This window comes from Leptinotarsa decemlineata, unplaced genomic scaffold (assembly GCF_025532065.1).
Source record: "Leptinotarsa decemlineata unplaced genomic scaffold, Ldec_3_MD MMD2_tig00026354_RagTag_RagTag, whole genome shotgun sequence".
Classification (NCBI taxonomy): domain Eukaryota; kingdom Metazoa; phylum Arthropoda; class Insecta; order Coleoptera; family Chrysomelidae; genus Leptinotarsa; species Leptinotarsa decemlineata.
This window is the reverse complement of record NW_027412702.1, coordinates 10340980-10363610: the sequence shown is the minus strand read 5'-3', so window position 1 is coordinate 10363610 and position 22631 is coordinate 10340980. Positions and strand designations below refer to the sequence as shown.

Genomic DNA, 22631 nt, shown 5'->3' with positions numbered 1-22631 from the left:
ATTATGGAAGTAATTGTTTTAATTATACGTCATCTTTGTGACAACGGTTCGGTTGATTGAAACGGAATTTCGAATTTTCGGAATGATCCCAAATTATAAACCGAACGCATAACGAACTCTTTGTTTTCTATGGATTTGCGCGGAATTACAGGACGTCATCGTCAGGGAGGCGAGCTTCTAATTATGGCATATTTCAGAACTCCTAAAGGGCTCCAATCGGATAGCTATCTTGTCATTATGTATTATGGGGTACGTCAGGGCTGGACTCAGATTTTTGTCAATTGTATGTCATTCCATTTCTTCTTTAATGGAAATCATTAATACTAAAACTATTTCCTAGGTTGTTTTTTTGCATATTCAAAAATTATATCATCAATATCAAATTATTTTGTTGTTACAATAAATATGACCTTGAGGAGAGTTTCTTCAGGAATAATCACAACATATTTAATTTCAACTCGTTCCAATCATGATTATGATTCATACTTCATAATTTTTTGTAGCTCTCGACCTTTATTGATGTTAAATATTTTTTTATGGCGAAATATATTTCTATTCCCAATTTTTTTTATTTCTGGATTATGAAATTATGATTCATTAATTCATCAATTCCAAATTCATTTATATTTCATATTATTCCTCAAATTTGAAAATACATTACCGAGTCAGGATTTTTAGTATTCAGGAACTAATTGATGATTTGATTCCGATGTATTCATCGGAATTTGTTTTCTTTTGGTGTTATTTAAAAATATGTTTCAGTAATTCCAGTTCCTTTTTATTACAGCCAATTTTAATAGGTATTTTATGGTGGGGCTTATTTTTTCAAATTATAAGTTTTGATCGACTTAAGTTACTTCAACTAATTTTTGTTATGTTCCGGGTAATAAAAAATGAAGGACATAAAAAAATCAAAACTTTGTCAGTACAAAACTGCACTTAGTCGAATCGATTGTTAAATTGGAACTGCTTATACTACTTTTATTTAGACAGAAAAATACAATTAGATCCTGCCAAATTCTGGACTTTGAATGGACTTGAAATGGTTTAGTATTTGACCATTCAAAAGCTGTCTTTCATGAAATATCACAATTTTCCTTGGATATTTATAATTATGAACCTGTTCAATATTCGCGCCAATTTTTCTCTAACAGCTGCCACTAAAATTAAAATAATAAAATGAACGTATCAATGAAGCTCAAGAACATATCTAGTCATACCAGTCATCACCTAGCTCACTAGGTGATGACTGTACATACATTTTCGCCAAACTATTATGTGTTTAATATCATTTTGAAAATATTGGAAAACAACAATTCATACCTATATGAATACATTATGCAACTTTGGGAAATTTGTCCGAGATTATTTTGTAGTGTCATTATTTCACCAATATGGCTTTATTACATGAATGTTAACTGCATTAGCATGTATCATTCATAATTTCTGAAAGTCTTAACAACCGCGGCATTCAGAAAACATTTGATACAATCGATTGAGATGATAGCCGGTTGGGTTGGCGTAAGTTGTTTGTTCTACTCATTCAATCGACCGTCAAGTGAAACGGTGGTTCGAGCCGCAAGGGCGGACAATCGATTTTCACTGCCTATCGTCCAACCCGTGCTAAAAATCGCATGTCACAAGGTTGAACCTCGTTAATCCCCAGCTGACACAAGCTGCGACTTTTGAGAGTTGTCATTAGTATGGAGTGATAGATGATCAAAAGAGAACTTTTTTCAACAGATTATCTACCAAAATTAAAGCATCCGGATTGTCCGACTTATCAGTTGAATTCCTGGAATCCCATTCATTTTACAGAATTCATAATGTTGAATATGAATACCATTCTTCCAATCATTATCAATGTGTCACCTCAGGTTGGCGTCCCAATTGGGATATTGAAAAAGCCTTTCTTATTGCACAGCTACAATATTAAACGAACCTAAATACAAAATTTCAGCTTCCGAAACTATACCGATATGGAGAAACAGTGATCTGTTTAAAAAAAATCTGTTTGAAATCTATTTTTCCGAACTGAAAAGTTAACTTTATTTTATGAAGACCCGTTTTTTTTGCGGCTGGCGCCCCAGTTGGAATATTTGAAAATCCTTTCTTAGTGATAGATAAATGTTGATAAAATAGGGATAAACGAATATTCAGCTTTTTCTGTAACGAATGGTTTTCTGGTAATTTTCCTGTTTCTACTTGGCAAGTTGTTTTTCTCAGAGGAAATTATTTTTCGGCCTGCAGCATGTCCCCGCTGAAATTATTGAAGTGATCACCAGCAGCTTCTTCGTGAAGGTGAATGTTTTGAATATAATTCGTCATGCACTGACCAGAGGCAAAACAACTGAGATAGTTTGTAGGAGGTCACTAAATTGATATTGGCAAGGTTCTGCCTCTGTGAAGTAACTTGCACGAAGGTCTGTTGGACTTAAATAGCTTTCTTTTTTTCACACGCATTATATTAGCTTCACCTGTATGTATGTATGTATGTATGTTTGTAACTCTCAAGCTCAGGATCTGTATTTGACAGAATTACCGTCATTATTGCTTGACCTATTCGCGGGCAGATGGCGCTGTACGTAACGTCCTTGATATCCTCCAGAAATTTTGAGAAATACATATTTTGGTTTATTTCACTCCCGAATTAGTTATGGCACAATATTATGAGGTAATTCCTGCCAAGCCGCAAAAATTTTCAGGTCTCAAAAAAACTATTCTTACACCTCTATTCTTACACCTCTGATATTCACACGCATGATACTAGATCTGCTAACCAAATAGCGTTGCCGAGATTTCAACAAAGATTTTAACAAAATCCAAAACGAACTCCATGAATTTGAAACTTTACAACAAGTTGACTTCAGAGATGCGATCACTGAAAAATTCTGAATTCAAAAGGGCTATTAGAAATGGACTTTTAGATCACTGTTTTTATAGTATTGATGAATTTTGTAATAGTTAATAATCTATTGATTAATATATTGAACAATAATCCTTCACTGATATATTCATAATTGTGAAATATGTTACTTTACAACATATTTTTAATGTGTACATTATACTACATTGTGCTGTCCTAAATGTAACAAAAAGTTTTTTATTGATTTGTATATACCACGTCTCTCTATGACCATTTTTGATATATGACATGCTGTAAACTTATTGTGAAACAGTCAAATAAATCTATCTATCTATCGACATTATTGCTCAAACTATTCGCGAGCAGATGGCACTATACGTAACCTTCTTGATATATCGACACCATTGCTTGATCTATTCGCGGGCAGATGGCGCTGTACGAAAATATCAATGGTCATTTTATTAAACAATATACGGCTGATTGATCCCAAAGTTTAGATAAAATGAATATAGTTTGAAATGACTAAAAAACACACTTTTATAGCATACGAAACTAAAAAATGAAAAATAAACATAGTTTTAAAAACTAAATAACACGCTTTTAGAACATCGAACTAAAAAGTTGAAAATATATTTTTAAATGAGCTTAAAACAATAACGAACGAAAAATACTAGTATTATTGTGAAAAAAACGTGTGCGCTTTGTGCCATATTTTTTGTATATTAAACGCCCGTCGCATTTTTCACAATAATACTAGTATTCTGTTCGTTATTGTTTTAACCTTATTAAAAAAAATATTTTCAACTTTTCAGTTCGATGTTCTTTAAAAGTGTGTTTTTTAGTTTTTCAAACTATATTTATTTCTTCTTCATTTTCTTCTTCTTATAAAAAATTGGGTGAAAAATTATTACATACGATGAAGTTTCGAAAATTTAATTTATGCTTTATTGAATTGCAACAACAAATGTTAAAATATATTTCACTGGTGAGCCCTGATGATGCTAGATGATGTTAAAGTCGCTAGATTTTGAGATTTTTTTGACAAACAATTTTTTTATCTTCCATAAAAAATATTTTTTTTTATAAAAATTATCCTATCTTAATTCTAATACCTTCAAGAACATGTGTACAAAATTTCATGATGATCGGTTGAGTAGTTTCCGCGTGAAATCATAACAAACAAACTTACATAATATTAGTAGGATAGGATGAATTAATATGAATGATATCTGATACAAACCGAGTAGGGAGACGTGATTTTCGTATAATTAAATGTTTATATGCAAGTAGTTGATTCGCTGGGACTTTCCTCCAATTCGTATGGTATGTATTTCCATAATTTGGTTGTAAATCTCAAAAAGGGATTTCAATAGCACAGCGCAGAGTTGCCCTCAAGACAATTTTTAATATTTTCAATCCATTTCCCAAATTCCCCGATCCCGCCCTGCAAATCCGAATTGAAATGCCGCAATCAGCGACTCTCATCGGAAGAGATTTGTCGTGGTTCAAGCGATTTTTCGAAATGACTGTATTCGCGAGCATCATCCCTCGAACTGGCTCAATGTAAAAGGGCGCTTTTCTCGAGGGACTAGAACAATTATGTTTGCGTCGTTAGATATAGAGAATCCGGTATTGAGAACGTTGAATGTGGTCATCATTGGGGTAAGAGACGCCCGAGAAGAGGTGACAGTGGCGTCGAAGGTGCAAAGAAAATGATTTCAAATATCAATCAATCAATCAAAACTCTCCTTTTTCGTCTAAGGAATTCGTTCAGAAATTTGATTCACAAATCTGCCAAAGATATTCATTGGACGTATCCACACTGTCATTATAAACAATAAAATGATAAAAATAATAGAAATGTTGAAATTGCCATTAAAAATATACATGAATATACATTATCATAATTTATAGCAATTAAAATGAAAACCAAATGATATAAAGGAAATTTCGCGAGTTTTCACAAGAGTGTGTATAGAAGTTGTAGGTTTAATTAATGATTACATGATGGAAATAACAAAATGACAAAATTAGAGTTGAATTGTTGGAATGCATTATTATAATATTTTTGAAGGTCATAATATGCTTTGAGTACAATACATTTTAACTCCTTTCTTGAACTTCACGAAGTTTTTGAAATGTGAGCAGGTGATTATATACTCCCTTGTTCTCATGAAAATAGGCAAATGAAATTTATCATTTTGTCAAGTAATAACATGATGACTGGCAGAATCCTGTTCAAGCATCAAGCAGACAGATTCTAGACCAAACTATATCCATCCAACAAACAAAGCAACCTAAACAAAGATAAATGCGTGATCAAAGCATGATCACCACGCACTTTTGTATCTATTGGGTGAAATGAACAATCCTTCTTGCGCTGGCTAATCAGATTTAACTGCAATCGGCTGACGGAATTCATTGTTACAGTGTCGTGATGGTCAGTTACATTTAAATGCCTGTGGTGTGTACATATACGGTATTTTGAAGTTTGAAATTTTTGAAATGTCAAGTACTGATACGACTGAATCGGTTGATTCTTAGTACGACTCTGTACAAACAGCCTTGTCTGGGAGATCACGTACAATATGCACGATAATGTTTTGAAGCACTCCGTGGCTTAAATGGACAGAGGTCTGACTAATATAAACAGAGGTCTATCATGGCCTCATGCTCCCATGGCCATCGAGTATGTTTCAGCATGAGAATGCTTAATTCAGGGAACGCTGCTTGCAGAAATTCCAAAATTCCATACTACTGATGTATCTGATATCAGAAGTATGTATTTTTGGCATCTATTTCATTAATCTCGTAAGGATACTAGTCTCCCTGCGTGGCAACCTGATTCAATGATTTAACAAGGTCATGAAATCTAAATTGATCAATATATATTCCCAGAAATTTGGTTGGGCGTTCATGTACAACTTATTTTCATCTGAGATGAAATTGTCGAATTTAAATTTGAATTTTATATTGTGTGTTTTCTTTACATTGAAAGAAATGATTTGAGTGACACCGAGATTTCATATCAATAAATTGATGGATGTAGCCATTACTACGTGCTCGGTCAGCATCATGAAAAATGATGCTGACCGAGCTTGTATTTGTAACTGACGTTACTGCAGTTTTGTCCTATAAGGACATTTTCAAAAAATTATAGAATGAAACTGCAGTAACTTCAGTTACAAATACAAGTGGTAAAAAAATAGTAAGTTATATTTCTCATTTTTTCGAGATTTCATATCATTTATGTCCTAAGCCTATAGTTGATTTTAGTTGACTCCAATGTGTTGCAGGCTATAAAACGGTGGTGTTACAGCATGAAAATGGAAATTTTCCTGAAATGATTATTCATTATATCATTCAGGTAAAGCAAAAAATAGACAAGATTAATCCTACAGGAACTTACGAACTGATATTGAACAATTTTAAATGTTCATTTAAAATATTTACTCTCTGTTTTCTGCCCAGCAGGTATGACTCAAACCATTTTTTAGCACTCTGTTATTAACACAGTCGAATAATCTAGCTAGATAACGGTCGATATGAATTTTCAGTAATACTGAAATCGGCATTTTACAAAAGTATGTTACAAGTGATACTAGGCTGAACCACTGTTGTACTTAACTGTTGATGGACAAGTCTGGGTAAGAAATAGAGATGATAACTTCTTTTATGAAGACGTCATCTATGGGATTGACATACACAAATATTAAATAGTAGTAGTCTGACTGAAGTATGTAACAACACTCACTTCAGGAGAACATGTCTAGAAGCTAAACGCACTTTCACAACAAAAAAACAAAAAAAATAAAATGAAATTGTACCATTATAGGGCCTGATAAGAACATTTTTCAATTTGAAATTGTTTTAAAGTAGGAGAAGTTTAAAAAGTTTCTTATAGGATGTATAAAATACCCTGGAAAAAGCATATTCTTCATTCATATGGATAACAGATCATGCTGAAAAGTTTTTAGTTCAAACTGTCAAATACATTCACACAAACTTCGAAAATGAAACGTGATATTTCCTCGATTCATCTGATGATATCACTTTAGTTATCGAAACACTTCACGAGTTTTATATTTTTGAGTTCGCATGGGTGGAAAAATTGTAATGTATTTGTATTGCTTTAGATGTTTCACTATTCAAGAACTATCATTAATAAATACGAGGTGCTATACAAGAGAAGCGAGAGGAGTTTGGCGTGTGACAAAGAAAATAGTATAGCTCTTTCACAAATAAATTCTTTCAGATTTTGAAAACAGAAAAGGATTATTTTTCAAAACGTCAACCATCTAAACAAAGCTGTATATTGAAATTTCATTTTTCTATTGAATATTTAGTTTGGAGGCAAAATTTGTGAATTCTAAAAGTTGCTGACTAATTGGACTACTCAATGGTTTACTATTTACAGTGACTTTTTGGTTGAACATTTCAGTTCACCCTTTATTACACTTCATCAGATCCATTGTTTATTTACTTTTGGTAATTTTTCAGATTGTGGATACACCTAGAAAACAGTACAAAACAAACTCAACAACAAAAAAATCATTTCAAGAAATATACAGTTTGAACCCTTTTGAAATGCGCCACTGGCCGTAACTAAGCCCGACCGAACACAAAACAGTCTTTCTTTGGGGATCGCTCTTCTCTTATTGTGTGGGGTAACTTCTTGGCTTTTTGCGACGTTGTACAGATAATCTGACAGCTAATATCGCATTGCAGTTGTGAGTTCTTGCTAGATCCCTGCGAATATGAAATATTCGCAGAGATGGTCTGGTGAATTCATCTAGGGTGGTGTATAATCATAATAAAACAACCAAAGACGATTGTGGATACTTATAATCGAAATGTGTTGTCTTGAAGTAACGTGCTTGATTTTTTTATATTTCTTTGATTTTGACTTTTTCATTTCATTTTTATCCATCGTTTTCTTGATTATTTAATTTGGTTGGTCAATTGAAATCCACGATGAAATGCACACACTGTGGACACTCATCAGTAACCTTTGATTCTTTCTGGGATGTGTCTCTCTCCATACCATAAAGAACCGACCAATTGAGTTTGTGGCAATACTTGTATTCGTTTACAAGAGAAGAAACTTTGTATGGAAATGAAAAACCGACGTGTTCGAAATGCAAGGAAAGGAGAAGATGCACAAAGTTCCTATCAATTCACAAGTTTCCCCATATTTTAGTAATTCATTTAAAAAGATTCTATCCAACGGAAAGATTTGAAGGCGAATTGAATGATGTCATCGAATTTCCTCTAGACTCTAGAAGGATTGGATATGGACAATTTTGCAGCAGAAAATGTGGCTACTTGTTGTTATAATCTATATGCACTTTTTAATCACAGTGGGACTACTCACAGAGGGCATTATACAGCATACTACAGACAGTGAGTGGAGAAGCATACGTCCTCTTTTATGAAGAAGATGGAACAAAATCGCACCTTTAAGATAACTGGGGGAAAGTTTCTTTGTGCAACTATTATTTATTTTTTGTTAAGTTCTTCCATGTACCTGTTTCGTTAATAATTTATTAAATACCATTTTCGACCAAAAAAAAATTCGTTTTCATTCCTTTTTTTATTGTTTGTATTCAGTTGCCATTTGACATAATGTTATCATTTATTTTTGTTCCTTTTTTTTTCTCAACTAATTCCTCAACTAATATTTTCGTCAGATAATTTTAGAATTTTCTATTTTAATATTCCATCATTTTCATTTCATTTGTTTCTCTAAATTTTTCAGATCTGTCAACATCTGTTTTTAGACAATGGAAGTCAGAACTCATATCTTCAGTATATTCACAGAAACATAACAATATCCTGTTCAGTTCGAAAGGGGTATATTTTTATGGGAGATTAGTTAAAAAAAACTTTTTGGCTTTCACTCCGCCACCTTTATGGAAAGCTTCTTTCCACCTTTTTTATAAAGGTAAAAAAGTGAAAATCGAAATATCCTACCACTTTCCTCACAGATGGCATTTTTTCCAAAAATTTGTATTTTGGTCACTTATTTTAATTTTTAGCCGCTCACTGTATTTTTAGCCACTCGTGTTGATTGGTTTATATTTATACTGGACATATATTTGTTTTTCAAATTAATGAAAATCATTGCTTGTGTCTACTAATATTTCATGAGTAATAAATCATCCCACCGACCACTTAATGTCGTCGAATTAATTCCCGGAAAAGTATTCTCCTCCACCTTGTTTCCAAATTGAATAATTATCTAGTAATTGCGGCTGAATTAAGAACACGCCAAACGAATTAGAAAAACATGCCATCAACATTTGTACATCGAATAGAGCCGTAGCTTACCGACAATCCTCGTGTTATTCACTTTACATGCATTATGATACCGAATCCGATTTCATGATAATATCAACAATAATGGAATAACAAATGCGCGTGTACGTTATGAAATACTGCTGGAGCACGCGATGTACATTGAAAATGACGAAATGTTCCCGAGAAGGAGAAAATCGAATCGAGTCTCAGTCAACAACACGAACGGAGTGGAAACGTTTATATTGTTTTTTTTTATTGAATTTTTATTCAATTAGATACTCTTACTCAATGTATTGATATTAATACGACCAAGGTTTCGGTTTTTACACCATTCTCAAGTGTTCTAGCACTCATACGGATATAGATATAGCAGCATTAATTACTCAGATAAACTTTCAGTAAATATTCAAAATTACTCTTTCAAATTCAACATAATAACATCTTTCATAAGTAATAATAATTTAGGCGAAATCATATTTAATGCAAAACCTAGACGTGACAGAATGAGGAAATCTGGCACATATAGAATTGAATGTAGTGCATGCTCTGCAGTATATACAGGCCAGACTGGCAGACGTTTCGAAGTAAGACTCCGTGAACATATCGGTGTAGACAAAAAATCTTCGATGTACGAACATCTACAAGAAACAAACCACAAAATAAGTAAGGAAAACCTCAAAATATTACATACATGTAGTAAAGGAAGGAAAATGAATTTGTTGGAAGCCATGGAAATTAATAAATCAATATATCAATATATATATATATATATATATATATATATATATATATATATATATATATATATATATATATATATATATATATATATATATACATATATATATATCTTGTTACCTACTCTCGGATATATATACTGCCATATTTCTATTTAGGTCAGTAGAGCTAGAACACTTGAGAATGAAGAGTGCTAGAACACTTGGAGAATGGTGTGAAAACCGAAACCTTGGTCGTATTAATATCGATACCTTAAGTAAGTGGAAATTAGACAAAGTATTTTATTTCTATATCTAATTGAAAATGAATTTCCACAAAATGAATAAGTCATCAATATCACAAATTGAATTTTCATTCATTTCAGAGATTATTTTTTTCAAACCAATAAAATGATGAACATATTTTAGGCTAAGCCACCAAAACATAGTGTCACAGCTATAAACTGACAGCCATGAAATTGTCATGTAGGTGTTAGGGACTAGTTATGCACCATTCTCACCATTTCAATTACTGTTACTGTCAAATTGAACCAATGGAATCAAATATGCAGATATATTGTAACTAAATATTAAAACTTTGCACGAAAGCTTCTACAGAAATCTACAATATCTTTAATGTAACAGTAGGTACTGTCAAAACTTAATTAGATAAATGAGCAATCCTGGTAAAGCAGGTAGATTTGAAAAAACAATCATAATACCATGGAAAATTCCACACCTGTAATTTTGAACCAATCAAAATATGTTATTTTAACAAATCACCATGGCAAAAGAGGTATTTTAATGGAAATTTGTTTCTTATGGGATACCCAACAGCGAATTATATTGGATATTTTTTGACGTTTACAATAACAGACCATTTCTGACAGATTGGTTTTTATTTTTTCACATAATATTTAATATACATACAATAATAATATATAATATTTGGACACTAATTTATTCACCTTTTTCCCATTCAGTAATTTAAATTTTGCGTAGTTTAGATGCAAATATTCGTGAAAAATTCTGAATAAATTTTATTAATGCGATGGTACGATGATTGATCATTACATCAGACATATTCAGGCATATTTTGCATATAGTATGATTTTCAAGTCGATTTAATTTTTAAACAAAGAATTTTGTAAGTTTTACTGGCCGTGCAATATTCTTTATTGCAACAAAACACGAATTTTTTTGATGTTTTGAACTGTCAAAATACAATGATCACAGCCTCCAATGATTGATGCTTGCTGACGCAAGCATCATGGAATTCATAACTAGCGCGCTGGTTATGAATTCCATACCATTAAAGTACGCATAACCCACATTAATGAAAACGCAAAAAAATAATGTCTACCACATGTAATTACTCAAAACTTATATAAAATTGAAGAATATACTATTTTCTATCTTGAAATGGTATTCTCATGCGACTACAATGAGTAGAAATTATTTAGTTACCATGGCAACTCAACAATCAAGTCGACCACACATTTTATGTTTCGCTGGTGACTTGATGAAGAAAATAACTTGCATTGTGGAGAATGGAAAAATACATTTTTAAAATATTTGACTTTCCACCACAATTCGTTGTGGAATTTTCTTACCGAATACCACGCGAGATCGATTTAATATCCGGAAATTTTTTCTCGCTCATGAAGATTTTTAGAAAATTTCCTTCGTTTGCGACTCGGGAAATTTTCAAAATATTCATGAGCTCGAAAAAATTTCCGGAAATAATTCAACTTCTAGAGGTATTACTTTTGAAAATATTGACATTTTACGTTGGAACTCAATTCGATTCAAATTCAACTGACTAAAAAAAACGAATTTAGAGAGAGATACCAGAAATACAATTAGCAAAACTGATGGCAAATGAAGGTTCATCACCAGCATCTCAAGATAGATTCAGCAAACTCCCATTCTGAAACACTTACCAAGATAAATCCCGCGGTCTGAGTCCCGCCCAACTCCTCTCGACTGTTAACTCGATCCCCGGGGACAAATACCGACAACGGAATGAAGAATTATGGAAATGAGCGTTATGAATCTGTCTTCTTGATTTATGGCCTTCTCCCGAGAAAGACCTCTTAATTACGGATGTTAAATGGACCCTGCACGGTCCATTTCTTCCATTTACCGATGTAGATGCTGCGTCTCGCTAAGTGTTCCTCGTTAGATTGAGGTTATGGGCGGAGGGAGAGAATGTTTAATCGAGTTGGTATTTTTGGGACGTTCGGGATGATGGATTGGACGTTTGAACGCGAGAGTATACTAGTTGCATTTGTTGTGTGTCACTCAATGTGTTAACATGAATGACAGGATGGATTTCATGAATTGTTCCTAACCTTCCACTCGATTTTATTTACAGTTTGAATGGTTTTCCTCTCTTGTTACCTCTTCGCGACTCCTGGCCCATGTCTGTTCTACAATCTTTTTAAAGTATCAATTCCAATGAAGTTGCTTCATGATAAGTTCACTTCTTTATCAATAATTTTTCAAGTTGCAGAGAATGATTTCTACTGTGGTAGGTTGGTATTTGATTCGTAATTAGTACTTCCCTTCTGAGCAAACGTTCTGTATTGTTTTTTTCGACAGCACTTTGAATCCTTCACAAAGATAAAAAGTTTGTCTCACTACTAAGGAGTATGTGTTTCGACATTTCATGTGTGACCAATCTTCTGGATCTGAAGTAGAATATCCTTTTTGTGAATCTTGAGTAATTTATGCAGATCAGGAAGCTTACTGTGGTGCAGTATCAGTGATGATCTCTCTTTATTTGAAAAGAATAGATGATATTTTTTTGTGTTTCTGCTACAACTACCTTTCAAAAGATGCAGTGGGAGCATGTGCAATCTTCGTGTATTGCCCCTTTTGGAAAACTTCTTCGATCTTCTTTATAGATCTGTATCCAACACAATAAATTACCCTTGTTTTCGCGTGGAATTTTGATAGTTTACCTATTTTTAGACCAATTATAGTAATTTGTTGTGCATAACTGAAACGAAAGTCATACTCCGTCCTACTGAAACGAAAGTCCTACTGCTCTACAATTTTCTAGCTGAAGCTAGACAGGAAGAAATTCAAAAAATTGACAGCCTTGAAACTTGAAAAATAGTGATACTGTGTTGAAGGAGAATGTAATACAAATCATGAAATTATCAAACAACAAAAGTTAATTGGCGCTCCGGGGCGACTTCATTGATTCCAGTGATGCTTTTGCTTTTTCAGCTGCAGGAAAACTTGGAAAACTTGCAGCGTCACATAATCTGAAAATATTGATTTGCTAATATCGTCTCTTTCGTATAACAAAATGTGTGGTGCCTTCAATAAATTCAAGAAGTCGCCAGAACACTTAGTGACACGACTATCGTCAAATTCAAACCAGTCTGTGTCGTCTTTGACCAATGCGTAATAATGACCAGATTCATCGCCAGAACCACAGTGAACAATGACTGCATGAAGATTATAATAGTGGTCTGCTAGATTGAAGTGCACATCTATTTCGAAGTTTCGTAAGAATTTGAGTTTGGTATGGTGAAAATCTCACATTAAAATGTTTCTTAAATAAGTTACAAATTTTCATTAAGTATCAACCGGTTTCATCACATATCTTTGAAAAACCACATTCGACAACGTAATAATGCACTTATCTCCACGATTATAATAATAATATATTTTATTGTCACTAAGAATAAATATTGTGGACAAAGCTTGTGAAAAATATATACAAATGTAAGTATAGCAGTATAAAATGTGAATATAGAAACACACTTTACAAAAAAGTAAAGTTAAAACATACACTATAGTTCAACATAGAAATTTTGTCTCAACATGGTTGTATACAGATTTGTTGAAAATATCAACACTTATATAATAGACTCATAAACATATATATACTTATATATATATATATATATATATATATATATATATATATATATATATATATATATATATATATATATATATATATAAACACACCCATTGCACCAGACAAACAAACATTTATATCCAAACAAGAATATAAACAAAAATCTTATATAACCTAAATCAAATATGTACATTTTGTCATTTAAATTTATCATTATATAACTCTTGCAAATTATAATAGGGTCTATCAGTAAAAAATATTTTCACTCTTATTCTAAACATTTTGTTAGTCAAATTTGCCTGTCTGTAGCAAGTGAATAAACATCTTGACCCCAATGTAATAAATAGAATTCCTGACCAAATTTATTAAAGGAATTGGCAATTTCAACGCGGTGTAACGGGTGCTATGAGAATGGCATGAAGCCTCAAATAGGGACATATTTTTGTAAATGAGGCAAACCGTTTCCAAAATGAACAAAGCAATCACTGTTGAAATCTTTTGATTAGCGAATTTGTGTCTGCATGAATTACGAGGTTTATTTTTACACATAGATATAACTGATAGCTCGTTTCTGCATCATCGTGCTGATGAATTGCATACTCCCCAAAACGGTATTCCATAACGTAGGTGGGATTCAACAAGGGCGTAATACACCGTTCTGACAGTTTTGTCTCCCAAATTTATTGAAGTTACTCTCACTGAATAACATCCAGTACAAATTTTACTTTTAAGTTGTTTAATATGCTCAATTGGAGAGGAATTTGAAAATGAGTGACCTATCGAAGACTTTTGATTTATGATATTCTCTCATATAAATTGAAGCATTACGGTTTTCCAATAATAGTCCTTTCAAAGAATCTACGGTGTTTCCTTTTGGAAATCATTGTGAATTCTTGACCATAGAATCGGTTTTTTGTGTGGATTATTGTCTTAGTTATTTCACGCAGTTTCTTCTTCTGAATGAATACATTTTTCAAAGATACGGTAATTTTCATGTACACATCTTAGGAAGCTTTTGTATAGTGAAGTATGTGTTGCGGTATCATAAATTGTTCTGTGGAAATCCCACAAGAAAATGTTAGCTAAATACGTTAGGGATTTTCACCAAGTATCGGACCATTCCATCACATAACAATCAAACGATAATATGAGTAGCGAATGGTTGAAAAAAGAAGGTAACCGATTTTTCTGTATTGGGTGTTGCCCCATCTTGCTTGGACCATATCTTTCATTCTCAGAGAATTATCATGAATAAGCGTTTGAATTCACTCCTGGGGCATGTTATTACACTCCTCATTGAGGGCAGCATGAAGTTTATTTTTGTTAGTAGGTGGCTTTCGCGATCTCTCACACTTCTACCTAGGTAGTCTTTCACACAGCTTGATCGCTGCATGTTTTTCATTAATTCATATATTTAAAACGAATAGTAGTATCAACATGAATGAAGAACTAATGTATAGCAAATGCACCAAGCTTTGCAGATAGGATGTTTTTGAGAGTGATTCCAAAGCTGTGCTTAACCACAAAGTGACACAAACCTAGATGGTTGAAACATAACTTTGTGTGTATCAATCGACTTTTATCAGGAAAAATGTTTGATGTGAAATGATCTGGATTCAATTCCCTCAAAATAAATCGGAATCAGGCTATGAATGAGAAAGTTATTCAAAATCCAAATTTGTTAACATTTCAAGACTCTCTATTTTTTTACACCTGAGTGTATTAATTTTTGGATTACTTTTTTTTCAAAAAGAAGAGGATATTAATATTAAATTATTCAATATACCTGATGAGACTTTATTCTATTAAAAACATTTCTTCCACACATGAACTACATACTATCTCTGGATGCGTATTTCGCCAATCAAGGACATGACTAGTCAGTCATCTAATAATAATGCATACTTGATTATCGAAACGCGCGTTGAGAGACAGTATTTTATTCTTGTGTGGGAATAGTTATTTATATGATTGTTAAAAGTGAGGTTTTATTTTGTGAGTGAAGGAGTTTGCGAAATAAGCGTAGCGAGTTGAGCAATTTCACGAACAAAGTAAAACTTACTTTTAACACAAATATCATACAAAGTTTTTTGTACAATTGTCCTGTTTACATAATAAAATAGATAAATTTAATATTTCTATATGAACACATTTTGACATCTTCTGTCAGTTAACTATTTTCATGTTATCGCATTTGCTGTGAAGTGGCCGTGTTAAGTGACGCCGAATCACCTGGTTACCAACATACAGTATAGTTTACAGCTCACGCGTTTTATTCAAAGTCACATTTAATGGAGAACAATCGTGAGGAATTGTGTGTTACTGAAGACATTGAAGAGGCTGCAAAGAGAGCTTCAATTGAATTGTTACCAAAAAAATCGGCTCAGCAGTACCACATCGCTTATTCTAATTTTCCTAGATGGTGTAGACTTGAAAATGTCGAAGGAAATTTCAGCGAAATCGTCTTCTTAGCCTATCTAGAAGCCTATCTAGAAGATAAATCAAAAGTATGGAACTCGTTGTGGAGCAACTTTCCAATGATAAAATCGAGTGCGCTCGTTAAAAATGGTGTTAATACAAGCAAATATTTTAAAGAAATAGCATTCTTTAAACGGATAAATGAAAGATATAGGCCCCAAAAAGCAAAAACTCTTACTATGAACAAGCCCAGAGGCTTATAAATGAGGCGCCAGACGAAAAAGATTTGATGATGAAAGTTGCTACTAGTTTCTGAAAATATGAAGCCTGCCGGCGTGAAGAGCTGTGCTATTTATTAATAGAAGATATTAAATTATTGTATACATCATTGATTGTTCAACTTCCAAATACAACAACGAAGAAACATTGACTATTTTAATAAATACGTTGCATTACGCCCTTCTGTTATCAATCATCAACGTTTGTTTCTGAAATACCCAAACTATAATTGCAGTGCCAACTAAGTTGGAAAAAACACTTTTGGGAAAATGCCCTCTTCCATTGCTGAGTTTCTGAACCTCCCGGAAACAAAGGAATATACAGGTCACTGTATATTATGTCACTTATCAATGCGCCTGACGATCGCTTTTCTGAGTGGTTCATCATGGCTTGCCAGGATGGTGTCTTCAACACCTTAGTCTACCGCAGTCGCGTGATGGGTATAGAGGTTCCTGACACAAGGTGCACTTGCTATCAGATGACCAGCATATGCGGTCTCGGCCTATATCTATCGACATAAGGCAGCCCTAAGAGTGCTATATTATCATCTACGGTACTTTTACGGTATTGACGAGACACCGGTGTTGCCCTACGCTCCGAGAGATATTGAATCCGTTGTGGGGAAGGAGAAGTGCCAAATTTATTAGAACTATTTGTTCCCCATCCTCAGGCTCATACAAGCTAATAAGCCTGATGTAGTCCTTCTCGACCACCAGAGCAAAACGATATTTGTCGTGGAGTTTTCAGCTCCTGGAGGGACGAATATTGTCACAAAAAAAGAGAAAAAACAGATAAAATATCTAGATTTTCTATTCGAACTCCGCAGACTCTATCCAGATTACTCAGTCATCATACCGGTTTGCCGCACTAAGGTAGAAATCTCAGCCGCACATATGCAGAAGGCTGTCATTCTTGGCCCACTGCGCTTGCCCAAGGAATATGAATCTCGGACCCAATGATCACTTACCCCACGGTGTGGGGAGTGGTCATTGGTTGATAATGCTGGCGTGCCCTCCAGAATGTATCGAAGCTTCAGGGGATAGGGCCTGACCAGCGCACATTACGGTGGAAAAAATAATGATAATAACAAAATTCCACGGAGACCGTGGACTTTTGAGTTTGGAGTGTATACATGACAGAATGGTACTGGATACAGCCTGTAAAGTCGTCAGGAGTTTGGATCCCCTTCTCTGCATGGTCCGTGACCATGAGAGAGCAGGAATTGGAGCATTTCTCTTTAGGGCAGCTGCCTGAGCAGCTGATGAACACGGTATAGTTTTCGACACTGAATGAGGTGACCACAACTCTGTCACTGAGTTGGAACCCGTTCAGCAAAAAGCTCAGATAAAAGCCGCAGAGATCACCTTACTTCTGCGAAAATACAAGGATAAGCCAATGCATGGGGTCTTCTTCAATAACATTGGAGACTTCGGCTTATCAAAGCGCCTGACGTTCGCTTTTCTCAGGTCGAGTGGGCTGAAGTCGGAAACTGAGGGGTTCATCTTGGCTTGCCAGAATGGTGTCTTCAACACATTAGTTCACCGCAGTCGCGTGATGGGTATAGAGGTTCCTGAAACAAGGTGCAGGGCCTGCCGCGAGGCGCGCGAGACCCTAACGCACTTGCTTTCAGCATGTCAAGCATATGCGGTCTCAGCCTATATCCATCAACATAACGCGGCCCTAAGAGTGTTATATTAACATTTACGGCACTCTTACGGTATTGACGAGGTACCGGTGTTGCCCCACGCTCCGAGGGATATTGAATCCGTTGTGGGGAACGAGAAGTGCCGAATTTATTGGAACTATTCGTTCCTCACCCTCAGGCTCATAGAAGCTAATAATCCTGACGTAGTCTTTCTCGACCACTCGACCACGACGGTCAGACCCTATCCCCCGAGGGCCTGACCAGCGCACACCACGATGAAGAAATAATAATAATGTAATGTAGTCCTTTTCGACCACCGAAGCAGGACGATATTTGTCATGGAGTTTTCAGCTCTTGGCGAGACGAATATCGTCTCGCCAAGAGCTCACTGCGCTTGCTCAGGGCACATGATTCTCGGACCCAATGATCACTTACCGCACGGTGTGGGGAGTGGTCCTTGGTTGATAATGCTGGCGCGCCCTCCCGAATGTATCAGGAATTCGGGGATAGGGCCTAACCAGCGCACACGACGGTAAAACAAAAGGTATTAATGTATATAATACATTTGTAAAAGAATTGAATTGTATTTATATCTATTGTTCATGATAAATTTTCCTTGAAAATTGAATAATTATGTTTTGTTTTTTGCTATTTGGTGGAAAAAAATCGTGTTAAAAATACTTTTAACGCTAGTGTTAAAAATATTTTTAACACGCTACTTTGTAAACATCATCTTTTAATACTCTTGACAACCATTAAAAATGTCACTTTTAATGACAGTTTTATTCTGCGCTCATATGATCTTCATTCGTTCTGAGTGCGTTTATTTAGTGAAGTGTTTGTTCATTCAATTCAAGCTCGTGTTTCAGTTTCTGTATTCAATCAATTCCAATCATCGATAAGAATTCTCTCTGACTAGTCCAATTCATCTACGAGAAATGTAATTGCGACTAAAATCTATCAACGACGTTCCAACAAAAACTCAATTAGAGCCCCTAGTCGCAAACAAAGCCATACACGTTAATTACTAGAAGTTTGGCTTTCAATACCAACATCCTGGAAAACTTATTTCCCAGCAGAACTTACTTATTCGCTTTCAATCGTTACGTAGTTTGCATGAGCGAACAACTACAATCACTGCTAGCGAACTATATTATCAGCGATCTTACTATTCTCGTTACGAGGAAAAGATCGATGGATTACGTGGATTCGGTTTTTCATTTCTTAATCAGTCTAAAGTTCTTATTGGTAGAACGTATATGAAACTTATGCAGCGCGCATAAGTTTCATGTGATATATATATATATATATATATATATATATATATATATATATATATATATATACATACGACAGAAATGAAAAATCATAGAGGAATTGGAACATGAGGCCTCAATTGTTGTTCCTCAAAAAAATACAACCAAACAAAAGGCAGAATTCAATTTCTGCATTGATAATATCACGTCAGAGTTTGCTCTTTCATTCAATCGCAAAAAAGCATCGTTGATTAGTCCATCTTATAAAACATTCGATTCCGGAATAAAAATGAACATCAATTATAATTCAATCAAATAAAGAACGTGATTCTGAAGAACTCAAAGTATCAACTTGGCATGCCAAAGGAATCATAATTTTGTTTCTTTATCCTTCTTAGAATTTATTGATGAGATTTTTCTCAAATGGTCCTCAATTAGTGTTTTGTGTTAATTCTTTAATTTAATTAGCCGTGAGTTAGCGTCCTCAGAAGATAAATATGACTTATAATGATCACCTGATGACGTTAACTTGGTAAGCGAAACGCGTGTCGAGAGACCGTAATATTTATTCTGGTGTTGGAAAAGTGTTTTCAATAACTTCATCTGTTGTTATTTTAACCACCAAATGATGGCATGTTCACCTTTCGGAATTTTATTATAATAAATTTCACCAAGTACAATAAAAATAATGTGTTATTGTTGTCTCGTAATGAAATGTTTATGAAATAGCTCAAATGCAATTTATAATTTTCAGATTTGGCCAAGGAAATCGGAATATGTAGCAATATTTATGTCGATCGCCTGAGGTGAGTCAAAAAAATTTACATACTCTAGTAAGTGTTCTGAAAACGGTAATTTATTCAACTGAACTGATGCTTGTGGACAAAAAATTTCGGAAAATATATAGTTAGATGTGTATTCGGTAAAAAATACAAATTTAAAATAAAATTAAAATCATAATTTGTATGAAATATGAGCAAAACAGAAAAGTATAAGGATAATATGGGATTTATGTCAAACACATTGAAAATTCTATATAGGTTGATACAATACATTTTTTTTAAATATCTGGCATTATCCCTGACTATTAGGCTATAAATTATATATTACCGCTGTAAATATATACTTTCGTTATTCTTGATATTTATGAACTTACACTCCCCTCGAATAAGAAATCCCTCTGGAGCAACTCTGAACATTGCATTTAAAGATGAACTTTTGTTGGACCACTTTCATAATCGTGGATTGCTCGACTGAATATATTACAACTTTCAATGTTTCTATTGAAAATAATTGATAATTTTCATATTTTTTTATCAAATAACAACGAGTAGTTTACTTCTGGCATAGAAAGAACCATTATCCTATTTTTAAGTATTGACCGAATCTTGGAATTATTCAAATTTAATAAATTATCAATAATGTTGAACCGATATGGAATCATTTAGGTGATAACATATCTCATATGTTGGTCGGTAGCCGGGCGGTTCGACGTGGGTGCTTTGTTCACTCACTCAAATCGACCGCCGTGTTGGTCGCTTGTTCAAGCCCCTGGCTGAATGCTCGATTTTCACTTGCTATCGTCCAACCTGTGTTAGGAATCACACGTTGAGAGGTAAGACCTCGTTAGTCCTTAGCTCTAACAAATTTCGACTTCAGAGGGTTGTCGTTTGTAGGGGTGCGACAGCTGGTTAACGGAAAAACAGATTTCAATTAGATTTAACAGATATTGTTTAAATAGATAGATAGATTCATTGAAGCTTTCAATTTGAACAATTGATAAAACTCAAATCAGAAAAATGATTATATTAACAACACAGATGTTCCTTAATATTAATATAAATAGAATCACGTGGTATAGATAAATGAGAGTATATAAAAATGAGAAAAAGTAACTATATATCACAGATATAGATCAATGAGTACAATGTAATATTGAAGCATATAATCCAAGAGAGCTCTACCTATCATTTTTCTGAGGTATTATTGAAAGTTATTAGATACATCATAATCAATTCAATTCTCAAGAAGCTTAGTTCATGACTTATTTATTCCTGCATACTAATTCATTTCATATTCACTTAATTTTAATCATTATCCAAATCCATGTTTGTTTCTGACTGACCTCTCTAACAGCACTTGAAGCTCAAATTTTCATTGAGAAAAATAAGGTATTGATAATTATTATAGCGGTGAAAATCTACTATGAAACGGCGACGAATAACTACTGTCCTGAGTCTAACAATTATGACTGTCTGTCCAACATATATTTCTTTGACAAGACTTTCTACTAGGAAGACAACCGTATGAGTTGTTATATTCTCTCGTCAACAATAGAATTCAATTGAAATTTTTTTTTCTGATTGACTAGTGAGAACTACCTGCTCAGTAAAATACTCAATTATAATACCCTAGAGCATGTATTATTTCTACACCCACTCAACTTTCATATACATCAGGTACATATTCAATTATAATTACCTAGACCATACATTCCTTCTTAATCAATAATAATATGTCTACGAAGATAAGATATCATCGGTTTCTAAGAAAACAAATTCCGTAATGATTCAGCTTCATACCTTCATTTTCTATATTTGTGATGCAGTGTTGTAATGAACATTACCGGAGTTTTTTCTTAACACCAAATCGTTATTTTTAACACCTCATCACGTGTTTCTATCCCCAAATGATCATCTTCAAGAGGGAGATTAAACACTTCAATCTTCCTCTTGAAGACGATCACTTGGTGATAGAAACACGTGTCGAGGTGTTAAAAATAACGATTTGGTGTTGGGAAAAAACTTCAGTAATATTTATTTTCTATGTGTAAAATTTCGAAATCTCCTTAGAAGGAAATCATATCTCAAACAGAGACTTCGGAATTTTGCAAATAAAAAATGAAAGTTCAAAGCTAAATCACTTGGAAACATTGGAAATTGATAGACCTGAAAATTCCAACATTTCACTGTGTGACCAACTGGATTTGAATAGATCACCATATATGTTCTAGGTAATTACGATTGAGTATGTACCTGGGCAGGTAGTTCTCACTAGTGATTACAGGGGGTATATAAAAAGTTAGAGTGAAGAATTAGTTTTCAGTACGTTATTCACTACCAAAAAGCTACTGTGATAGCAAAACATGTAGTAATTCACTTTGGACATAAATTTTATGAAAGCAAATCGTTTTCGGTGTAGTTTGTTTTTCAATTGATTACCATAAATAAAATTAATATTCCATGAAGTTAACTTTTTTTTGCGGAATAAG

The 22631-nt window shown here is 33.8% G+C and overlaps 1 protein-coding gene across 1 annotated transcript in view; it reads left to right on the top strand.

Annotated features, from left to right (window-relative positions):
* Positions 1-22631, top strand: part of unc-5 — a 706638-nt gene that overhangs the window by 80439 nt on the left and 603568 nt on the right. The window contains exon 2 of the mRNA XM_074184449.1: positions 20115-20166. The gene's annotated coding sequence lies outside the window, so the exon portion shown is untranslated. The remainder of the gene's footprint in view (positions 1-20114; positions 20167-22631) is intronic.